Here is a 10,828-nt window from a genome sequence, read left to right as displayed (position 1 = left end):
CATTTGTTCCCTTACCCCAGGGCTGCATTGTGGTTGCATTGGTGCTGGAAAGTTGGATAGGATTGGGCTGTGAGTGTGCACCAGATTGCAGCTGTCAACTATAAGACAGTGGCTGAAATCCTATATGTAGTCACCTGGGTGTAAGGCCCACTGAACAGAATGGGACTGACTTCTCAGTAATGAAGTGATGCCTAAGATTGTGCTGTATGCATATTTCCTTGGAAGTAAGTCCCATTGAACACTTCTGAGCAAACCTGTACAGGAGTTTGGTGAGAGGCTTCAACCAGGTTTGACCATGTACTTTTAATGAAATAAAAGCACTTTAATAAGTAGTGCTTACCCCTGGAATATGTAATAATGAGCAAATGAGTGCTTTCAGGACTGTGCAGAGTACTTCTTCATGACTGTAAACAGAACTAGGGATCTGGAACTTACGCTAGAGATCAGAGGGTGTGACTTCAATGCAGGTTTACTTATGCAGGCTACAGTGCAGGCTACTTACTTCCTCTTATTGTTCAAATCAAATTATAATCATTGGATTAGGCTATTCTGGTTTTCCAATAATTAAGGAGAATTTGCCTATAGCTTCCCTTCAACCATTTTCTACTATTGACAAATTTTACTGAGTAATGGTCAGCATTTGCATTGTCTCTGAAATGAACAAACACTTTGAATTTTTTTTTTAAAAGGTACAGATGGTACAGCCCAGGCAGTGCCAGACAGGCCAAATGCAGTTCAAAGGCAAGGGATTCTGAGCTCACTCTGCCAGGGAGGCAGTAACTTTTGTTTGAAAGTACATCTGTTGTTGTTGGCATCCTTCAGTCTCGAAAGACTACAGTATCACACTCAGTATCGTGCTCTGAATGGTGGTTCTGGAACAGTGTCCCCTCCAGTGTGCAAAGCCTGGGTAAAGTAGATATGGAGGATAGACTGTTACCCATGCAGCAAATCCCCCCTCTCCACGTCGCTGAAATGGTCCAATGGAAAGGCAGAAGCCAATACGGTTGGTTCCAGCGGCGTCGCAGGAGTTGCCAGAACGTGACTGTGTTCAGCCATGAACTGCCTCAGGGACTCCGGCTCCGGATTTTGCCTCGAGGTTGACTCCTGAAGCCTTTTCCATATCTGGATGTAGCCACAAGGCAGTGGAGGTTTGGGATCAGAGTTTTCCTTCATTCCTTCAGATGAGCTGCCTTCCCAGGCTAACGAGTCCCATCTACCCGGTTGTATACAGCATTAATCTTGATACATAACTGAAAGATGCCTCTCCCGTGGCTCCCCCACACTTATAAAGAGAGCAAGAGGCCTCATGAAACCACTAGAAACAGCACCACCTTGAGAGAGTTGCACTGACAGCCCAGTCCCATCCTTCCCCCACTGGTTTAGCTGTACCTGCACCAAAAAACCAGACATGCTGGGGGGGGGGGGGAGCAAGAAGCTTCAGAGGTAAAAGGGAATTTAAATTCCCTTGCATCCCTGTAAGTCTCCAAACCCTCAATGGGTCTCTTTGAACCTGAGCTAGTGATTTCACTAGCTAAAGTTCAAGGAGGGGGAGAAATTCCTGGGGAAAGTCATTGTTGGATCCATCCCTCCTGCAGCTCCCTGCCCATTACATCCCCTCCCCATCCCTGTTCCAGCCTCCCCCCACCCTTTCTTGCCTCTCCCACTGCCTTACCTGTCAAAACGCACAGTCAGTGAGAGGACCAGAAGAGCTAACTTAGGGAAATGTATAAAATTAAAGGATGCTCTTTACCAACCTTCTGGAAGTTTGAAAGGGAAGGGTTTAAAAGAAGGGAGCCAGACATGCCTCCTGAAGGAGTGAAATCCAAGGTCTTGGTGCCATGACCTAAAAATTGCCCTTGTCCAGAACATTCACCAGCCACACCAGCTGGCAGTGGGCTGTCACTTCCCTGGAGATCTCAATAAGAGGACAGAATTGTAAGGGAGCAAGTGGTCCTTTAAATACAGCAAACTTTCTAAGTGTTGCAAATTAAAACTTGACAGCACAATTCATTAGTCAACTGGCTGTTTGGAATGGCAGAATTGCCTCTGTAACTGAAGTCTCCATAAGCATTCCAGGATTTCACCCCAGGTCATGGAGGTTGCTATGCGTATTGTAAGCTTCTTCCTATATATGTCACCAATGATCCATTTCCTCACTATATATCATGTGCCAGTGTGTTTTTAGACCTCTTGTGCTCTCTCCCTTTTGAGATACTGTATTTTCTTGATTCAATTTATGGTCAGTCTGGAAAAAACAAACACTTTTCTGTTTCTTTTCCAGGGCAACTGTTGCTTAGGCAGCTCAGAACTGCTGATGGAAATTCCCTTTGTGGGGCACATTCTTCCCTGAATCGAACAGCATCCATGCAATAGGCATGTAATCTTTGGGCAACAAGGAGTGAGCAAAGTGTGCTTTGTCATTTCTATTAGGACACTGTGCCAAGTGTGTGCCCTCTCTTCCCCCCCCCTCTCTGGAATGCACACAGAGGCTCAAAAACAGGAACTGACTGCTAACTGATTTCTTCTGAGAGTGGCAGAGGCAGCACTGTACTCTAAACCTAGACCATTAGCAAAACTGACACCAGGCTTGTCCAGTTGTTTTTAAATCAGAAATCATAAAAAACACCCTCTACCACAGTACAGATTTTTTTCCTCCTTTTCCAAATAACTTCTTAGCTTCTCTGGAAACAACTGCCTCCAGTCCTGAGACGGGCTTCTCAGATTCAATTCTATAAAGAGTAGACATATGTAATTAGTCTGAATTATCATGATTCAACATATGCTAACAACCAGACAGTCTTTCAATGGCCTATGATCTTTGGCTCCAAATGAGGTGCTTCTGATACTGTCAGGCTTGGATGACTACTGTTGCCTTGTTCAAAATCCTCTATGCACTGTAACTCCAGGATGCGGCTATATGGAGGAAGGATAATCTGACCCAGGATGTGCCATTTCTGGTAGCTAGTTACATATGTGCAATAGTACATTTTTCAGCTGTGATGCTCATCATGTGAGTTGCCACTAAGAAGTAGTTCCAGTCAGGCTTTAGTTGACGTGGCTGCATTCTTGAGGGCTCACCACATGGAGGATGTTCTAATGTCTGGAAAATGGACTGGTGGTGGCAGAACACTGTTGCTGCTGCTATGATGTTTAAAACAAATGTTCTTAGTGCTGTACCTTGTTTGACAAAGACACAGGTCCTACCTGCAGGCTTATAACCAAGGAGATATGGCATGCAAGGAAAAAAAATGATAGGGAGGCGAGAGAAAAACAGGTTCCAAAAGGTTCAAGTCTATAAAAACTAGGTGGAACAGACATGGAGGAGCAAAAGGGGAGGGGGTCTCAAGCAAGCTGATGAAGTGAGCTGTGCTTTCTCCCCCATCTACATCTGCTACAACCCTGGTGAAATGGGGGTAGTAGAAAGAGAGAAGAACAAACTGGCAGCTGGTCTCTGGTAGATTTGCTCATCAAGGAGGTGCCATACTTCAGGCTGCCTACAATAACTATTTATTGTACAACTAACCAAAAATCAACTTAAATCCTATCAAAACTGAGGTGCCTAAATTCCACCATCTTTTGATCGTGGCCCAATCCTGAACTGCCTGTTGTGCCGAGACTGCTGCGACGGCTGCTGTGGCATCCTGTGCACAACAGGTCAGCCACCAGCGTCCCCTTGAGGCAAGGCAAGCCTCCCCTGGGTAAGGCAAGCAACCTGCAATGGGGCTACTAGGTTCCGTGGCAGCCCTTGAGCTGCAGTACAATCAAGAGCTACTGGATGTGGAGGAGTGGAGCTCCTCTGGTTCTGCCTCCTTCCCGCCCCGCTCTCTCCCCCTGGCACACCTTCTCCCCACCTGGGAGTGCCTCCTCTCTGCCCCACCTACCTCTTGTTGACCACGGAGCAGTAGAGCAATGGCGGTCCACTGGCACTAGCCCAGCGCTGGCCAGCACTGAGCTAGCACTGGTGTTGGACCAGCACTAAGGCACATTTGTAACACTCAGCGCCAGCAGTGGACTGTCACTAAGAGCTCAGGATTGGGCTCTTAGTCTCCTTTCTCAGGCCCATCTACTCGTCAAGGCCTCTGCAGCAGGACTGAACTGCCAGGCCTTGCACACCATTTTTGGCCTGCCTTTTAAAGGCACAGTATATAACGTTCTCCAACAAACTGAAGGACTAAGCTATGCAAACTCATCATGTCCTGTGCTTCACCCAGGTATACCTGGTTGCCTGAACCCTAAGCCTGGACAATTGTGATCTAAAGTCAGCAAAGCCCACTCCCATCTGAGTGTCAAGACACTATAGAAGTCTATAGAATTCTGGCACCACTGAAAGGTCTATCAACACCAGACTCAAAGAACATCAAAGATATTGCTGGCTGGAGTAGGCTGATAGGTCAGTGGTAGCTGAGCATGCCCTCAGTACTGGACATCAGATTACTTTTGCCTAGACTCAGGTATTGGTTAAAAAGCAGCACTACCAGACGCAGATCTATAGAGAGAAATGGAAATGGAAGAAGTGCAAAAGAGAGCAACTAAAATTATCACTGGGCTGGGGCACCTTCCTTATGAGCAAAGGCTACAGTTTTGGGCCTCTTCAGTCTAGAAAAGAGCTGCGTGAGCGGGGACATGATTGAGACATACAAAATTATACATGGGAAGGATAGAGTGGATAGAGAGATGCTCTTCTCCCTATCACACAACACCAGAACCAGGGGACATCCACTAAAATTGAGTGCTGGGAGAGTTAGGATAGACAAAAGAAAATGTTTATTTACCCAGCATGTAGTTCTGTGGAACTCCTTGCCACAGGATGTGGTGATGTCATCTAGATGCCTTTAAAAGGAGATTGGACAAATTTCTGGAGGAAAAATCCATTACTGGTTACAAGCCATGATGTGTATGTGAAACCTCCTGATTTTAGAAATGGGTTATGTCAGAATGCCAGATGCAAGGGAGGGCACCAGGATGCAGGTCTCTTGTCTTGTGTGCTTCCTGGGGTATTTGGTGGGCCACTGTGAGATACAGGAAACTGGACTAGATGGGCCTATGGCCTGATCCAGTGGGGCTGTTCTTATGTTCATTTCTGTGTTTAGTCTCTTGACAATACTCTACAGAGTATAGGGCAAAATGTTGGGCTAACCTGTTACTGCCCAGTTGATAGGTATACACATTTGATCCCTGTTGTGTATATGCAAAGTTGGGCAGAAATGACTTAAAATTCAGACTTGGTGAATGTGGCCTTGAAACTTGGGAAATGAACCTCTCACTATGTGATTACCCATTCTGTAGAAGGACAGGTGCCTTATGTCTTCCTTGTGATTGGTTATCTATGGAATGGTGCCTTTTGAACTTCTCAAAAACCAGCTTTTCCAGCCTTTTCACCCAGTCATTGAACACTGAGATCAACTAACAGCAGGTGAAGGCTTTCATATTGTTGGGTGCCTCAGGCACTGTCATTCTTCACTGAACAGAGTTTATTTATTAATCTGTCTTCTTAGTATTAACTTGCATTTGCACATGGAAAGCCACTTTACCGTCATTTAAAAATACAAGTTGATCCCATGTGATAGGCATAGGGGCCTCCTGCTTTTCATATCAAATGGACTTCATTGAAATTGGTGGTGCATGCCATGCCTCAACAAGCAGGCCAACATTTATTTCCAATTTTCAAAGCCTGTTTTCATAAGCCAGGGATGGGCACTTGAGTTGTGATGACTCGAGTCAAGTTGTGAAAATGCTGGTTTTTCAAGACTCATGTTACCTCAAGTCACAGATGTCGCTGACATGGACCCAACTTACAACTGGGGCCAGTGATTCAGAAATGAGTCATAACTCAAATTGACTTGAGTAACACCTTGCTTTTTGTGTATACTTACGAACTCTGTTTTTTTTTTTTTTTTGTAGGTGCTGTGTGTGCTTGCTTTTTTTTTGTCAAAAAGTAGCAGGGCACTCCCAGAGGGTTTAGGAGTGACTGAAAAAAATGCAGGGAAAGAAACCTAACAGTACAGTATTAACCTTCTCGTAGCACAATATGGACCTCCTGCTAGGGAGGGAAATGGCCCACTCAAAATGAAGGTGCAAGAAGCTCCAGAAACACAAAAAGGACACTCCCAGAGAGTTTAGAACTGACAAAATTCTGCTTCCAGATCAATCAATTGAGCAGGGTGTTAAAACTAAACAAACACAATTTAAATTCTCAAATGAAAGGGACTTATGTCCCAATCATATGTGCATGCTGAGCCAACTGTGCACAGATGCCAGCATGACATCTGCTATCTTAAGCCCGGCATGCCATGCCAACAAGGCAACTCCTCAATAAGGGTCATGTGCTAAGCATGCCCTGGCAAATCAACACTGGTCAATACCTTCCCAATAACACCCCCAGTGTCCATGGAACCACCAACACAGTCTGATACCCATGGAGTAGTGTCCCTACATTGATGCATGATCATTGTGTTGTCCATGGAACTGCATGACAGCAGCTTTTTCAGGTACAGCATGTGTCAAATGTCCCCATCATGTCTGATGTTTGTAGTCATTGGGCAACTTGGAGGAACACTCATGGTTTATAAAAACTTAACGTAGAGGGCCTCTAAATTCACTGATGTTATTTTTGTGTTAGGTGATTGGATTCAGTGACCTTGCATAGCATTCCCTTCGGTGAGCTAAAGTGTAACCAGCTTGAACAAATGAACTCACTCTTTTTAACAGCTTGAACAGACTCCATTCTTTTGTGATGCCTGTTTACCAGGAGACCAAGGTCCAGTAGTCACATAAAGAATAGGTTAATGTCATACCATGCAAAATGAGTACAGCTCTCAGTCTGGGTCTTAAACAGAAGTGGAATTCAATGTTTAACCTGATTCATGTCCATGATTAGGGATAGTTGGCTCCATCAAACTGACAAAATGAACCTATGGGTAGATTGCATCCAGGTTGAGTTTGATGTGTGGTGAAAGGATTATGCAGATGTTTCACTTCACAAACAGTTTTCAATTCAGTCTTCATCTGCTGCATAGTGCTGTTGCCACACTGCCAAAAATGAGTTATTGGTGGTGAAGTAAACAATGTGGATTAAGTTGTTAGCTGAAAGAGTCTATTCTGACTATCAATCAGCCATTCAATTCCACTAATAAGTGTTCATGCAAACAATCTGTTCATACGAGCATATAATGGGGGAGATGCTAACTCATGCAAGAGCATACTTTCCTTCCTATGAACTGGGGGGAAAAAATCACAATTTTCTAGTTCACAAAAGGGAAGTGGCAACTTTATGTAAGTTGGTTGCTCCCACATTCTAGTTCAAATGAGCAATTATCTGTAGAAGTGAATGGCAGAAAGATCCTCAGAACTGGTTCCAAGTGAAAAAAAACCCAACACTTTGACATGTGCCAAATTTATGCAAATTCCCTTGAACTTGTGTATTTAATTCAATTTTGATCATATGGGGCTCTTGCTTCAGCTTTAACATCATACTTCTCAGTTACTCTGGGAATGATTTACCTAACTGATGTAAAATGTTAAAGCTGAAACACAGCCTTCTGTTAGCCATAAGCAATTTTCTCTCCTATTTGCTTGAAGTCATCGTCAGTGGTTTAGCTTAAATAAACAGACAATTCACATGAAACATGGAGGAACAAGACCAATGACTTATTCAACTTTTCAGCACTGGTACAGCTGCAACACAGCCTGAAGATAAGGGAACAAATATTCCCTTACCTTGAGGAGGCCTCTGTGACTGCCTCCCCACCAAAGGATGCAGTGCATGCCCCATTGGCACCACTGCACAGGCCCTGGATAAGATTGGGCCCTCAATCAGCAGTATAATTACAGGAAAGTCTGCATATTCCTGGCATTGCAGTGATGGACAGAACCCAGGCTCACTGCATGCAAGAAAAGATCACCTGACTCCTGTACAGGTTTATCTTTACATACCCTCCTAGTGACCTTAGTTAGGAATGGTGGTATTAAATAACCACATAGATGTAATTTTATACTAGTGATCTAGTTGAACTAGCAGACTTCATAAGATTAGTTTGTTGGTTTAATCCTCATTTGTATTCACAATCAAGCAACTGAAGTTATTGTCAACTCAACAAAACCTGGGTTTTTTCCCCAATCAGTGATGGCTTGGCTCTTAATACAAACCTGGCACAGAGCCAAACTGCATTGGATCCATCTGTAATGTTAGCTAGGTTAGATTGTGTGAGAGAAGAAGTGACTGGCCCAAGATCATCTCATTAGCTTCTTAACTGAATGAAGATTCAAACTTGGGTCTCCTCATACTAACCATACTCTTCTATACTATATTGTACAGTTAGTGTATTGTATATTATGAACAATACCTTAGTACTAATTATAACATTCTAACCATACCAACTCTTCAAAGCTGCAAAAAGTGTCCTCATTAGTGCAACATTGGCTGCCATTCATGCGCCTGCCTTGCCTTGCCTTGCTCCAAGGAGAGAAGAAGGAGGCATGAAGCAGAATCAATGAAGTGTTTTATTGCTGGCAGGTGGTTCAGAATGGTAAGGCAAGTCAAGCCCAGCAGGGCTGTTACTTGAAGCCCTGCCTTACATGAGAGTCCAACTCATATGTTTGAGATAAACAAATAATTAAAAGAGGGAACAGGACTCAGAAATCAGGCAGGCCATGACCCACCAAAGCAGAATGGGCTTCACCTGATGTCTGGATACCAAGTTTGCAACAGTTTCTTCTGAGGTAAAGAGTTCTAGAGTGGGATACCACCATGGAGACAACTCAGCCACAGCTTTGATAATGTTGAGAAACAGAGAAGAGCAGGTGACCATCTGGGAGAAGTTGATCTTTTAAGTATTCTAGTCCTAAACCTTAGAGTTTTAAAGGTAATGACCAGCACTTTGCATTGGGCCTTGTCCCTATTTTGGTAATTAAATTGTATGCATGTGCACATGCTGGAGAAAATGCTGAGGTGGCTTTTTATGTTAAGAAATGCGTATTTTCTCATAGAAAAGAAAGGTTTAATCAGAAGCCAGAGATCTCCCCCTGCTGACAGCAGGTGGCGGCTCTGCATTTGATTTTAGAAACCTGAATAAACACTATGATCAAAGTAATTATTGTCAAAAAGACATTTTTCATTTCCCTAAATCAGCTCTAGAAAGTGTAGTGAACCTAATTAGGTGTGTTTAACTGACTTTCTTTTCCTCCCAGCTGAAAAAAGAAAGGAGATTGAGATTTCTTGCCTTGATGTGATGGGGGGGGGGGGAGGAACTTGTGAACTGGCAATAACTGAAATTGCAGAAACCAAGTCTGTGGATATGGGCGGGGAAAAGGCTACTGTATTTGTATCCTGTATTGTTATATGTGATATTTCTGAAAATCCAATAAAAAGGATTTCAAATGCTTAAGGAAGACTGTGGCTGCATTCCCATGCACTTTTATTTATAGTAAGCCCCACTGAACTCAATGGGACTTGCTTCAGAGAAAGCTTGGTGTTCTTTTCAGGTCTGAATTTTTGCACATTAACCTTGTTTTGCAGTTGAGTTCCTTGTTGAGCAGATGACTGGCAGGAAGGCCTTTCTGATGCTAGTTTACTGTTAATCATAGCCTGCACATATGATGAACGTTGGCAGGCTTTCTCATTGAGCAGCCAGCACTTGACAGGCAAAGCTGTGTAGCAGCAGGTGATCAGAACATTCACGAAGCCCCCTGTCAATCATAGGAGATAAGGAGGTCAAAAAGAAGAGCTTGCTAACTGAACCAAAGTATCACAGAGTAGGAGTGAGGATGGGAAAGGAAATAGCAGCATGTCATATAGCACTAGGTAAATGATCTGAAATGTCAGTGACTAGTGTTGCAAGTGGACTTGCATGGGAACTGACTTCAGGGTTGCAGTCAAACTCAGGATTTAGCCCCAAGTATGCATTTCAGTCCAGAGAGCATGTGTGTATGATGGTGCTGATGGAATCTTGCTGCACTCTGTTTTTTCTCTTTGCTCTCCACAGGCAGCTGTCCAACAGGAGAAGTGGAAACAGGATGCTCCACATAGCCAATGGTACGGGCCATAAGGGAAGCCCACAGCATGCCTCGAAGCAGTGTCCAGTGAGATCTTAGTTCTTCCTCTGTGGGGTTGCTGATCTACTTGTCTCAGACAGGCCCTAGTTGCTTTGCAGATTCCATGATAGTCAGAGCTCACTGACACCTTCCACCTAGCTGTCTCCTAGATTATTTGCAAAGGGACAAGATGCCTGGCAATCCCACATATATTTTCTTTGAGATACTGCTGTTTTTGAAAGCATTATAAACTTTGACTTGATCACACTCGTCTCATTATTAGTAGAATAGGATTCCTTCTCTCTACCCTAGGTGTTTCTGACCTTTGCTGACCTGGGGTGGGACACTGTGGGGGAGGGGGAGGGGGAGCCTATGTGGTCCAGGGCTCAGAATCTGATCATCCTCACTCTGACCCTTTGCAAGGGATGCAAGGGAGAGAAGAAACTCCTTGCTGGACACAAAACAGCTGTTTACTATCATAATGTATAAAGCAGCCAATTGTGTGGGGGAAAAGGAAGATAGCAATTGTGACAATTGACAATTGTGCTGGGGTTCCTGTGCTATAAGTGTCAGCAATTATGCAAAGGATCCTGGGTGTCCTTTGCAAAGTGGGTGGACCATCTCAGTAGGCACCCTGTGTTACATGAAAGTCCAATGATTGGCCCTATGCAGTACCTTCTGATTGGTCTGTGCACTATCATCTTCTAGCCAGGTGTTTGTGATTCTGCAGGATGCTCTTTACCCATTTCATGTTGTGGTTGAATGGTTAGAAAGCAGCTCTGTGGGTTATAGACTTGCC

This window comes from Tiliqua scincoides, chromosome 1, assembly GCF_035046505.1.
Source record: "Tiliqua scincoides isolate rTilSci1 chromosome 1, rTilSci1.hap2, whole genome shotgun sequence".
Lineage (NCBI taxonomy): Eukaryota > Metazoa > Chordata > Lepidosauria > Squamata > Scincidae > Tiliqua > Tiliqua scincoides.
This window is presented reverse-complemented; position numbering follows the sequence as displayed.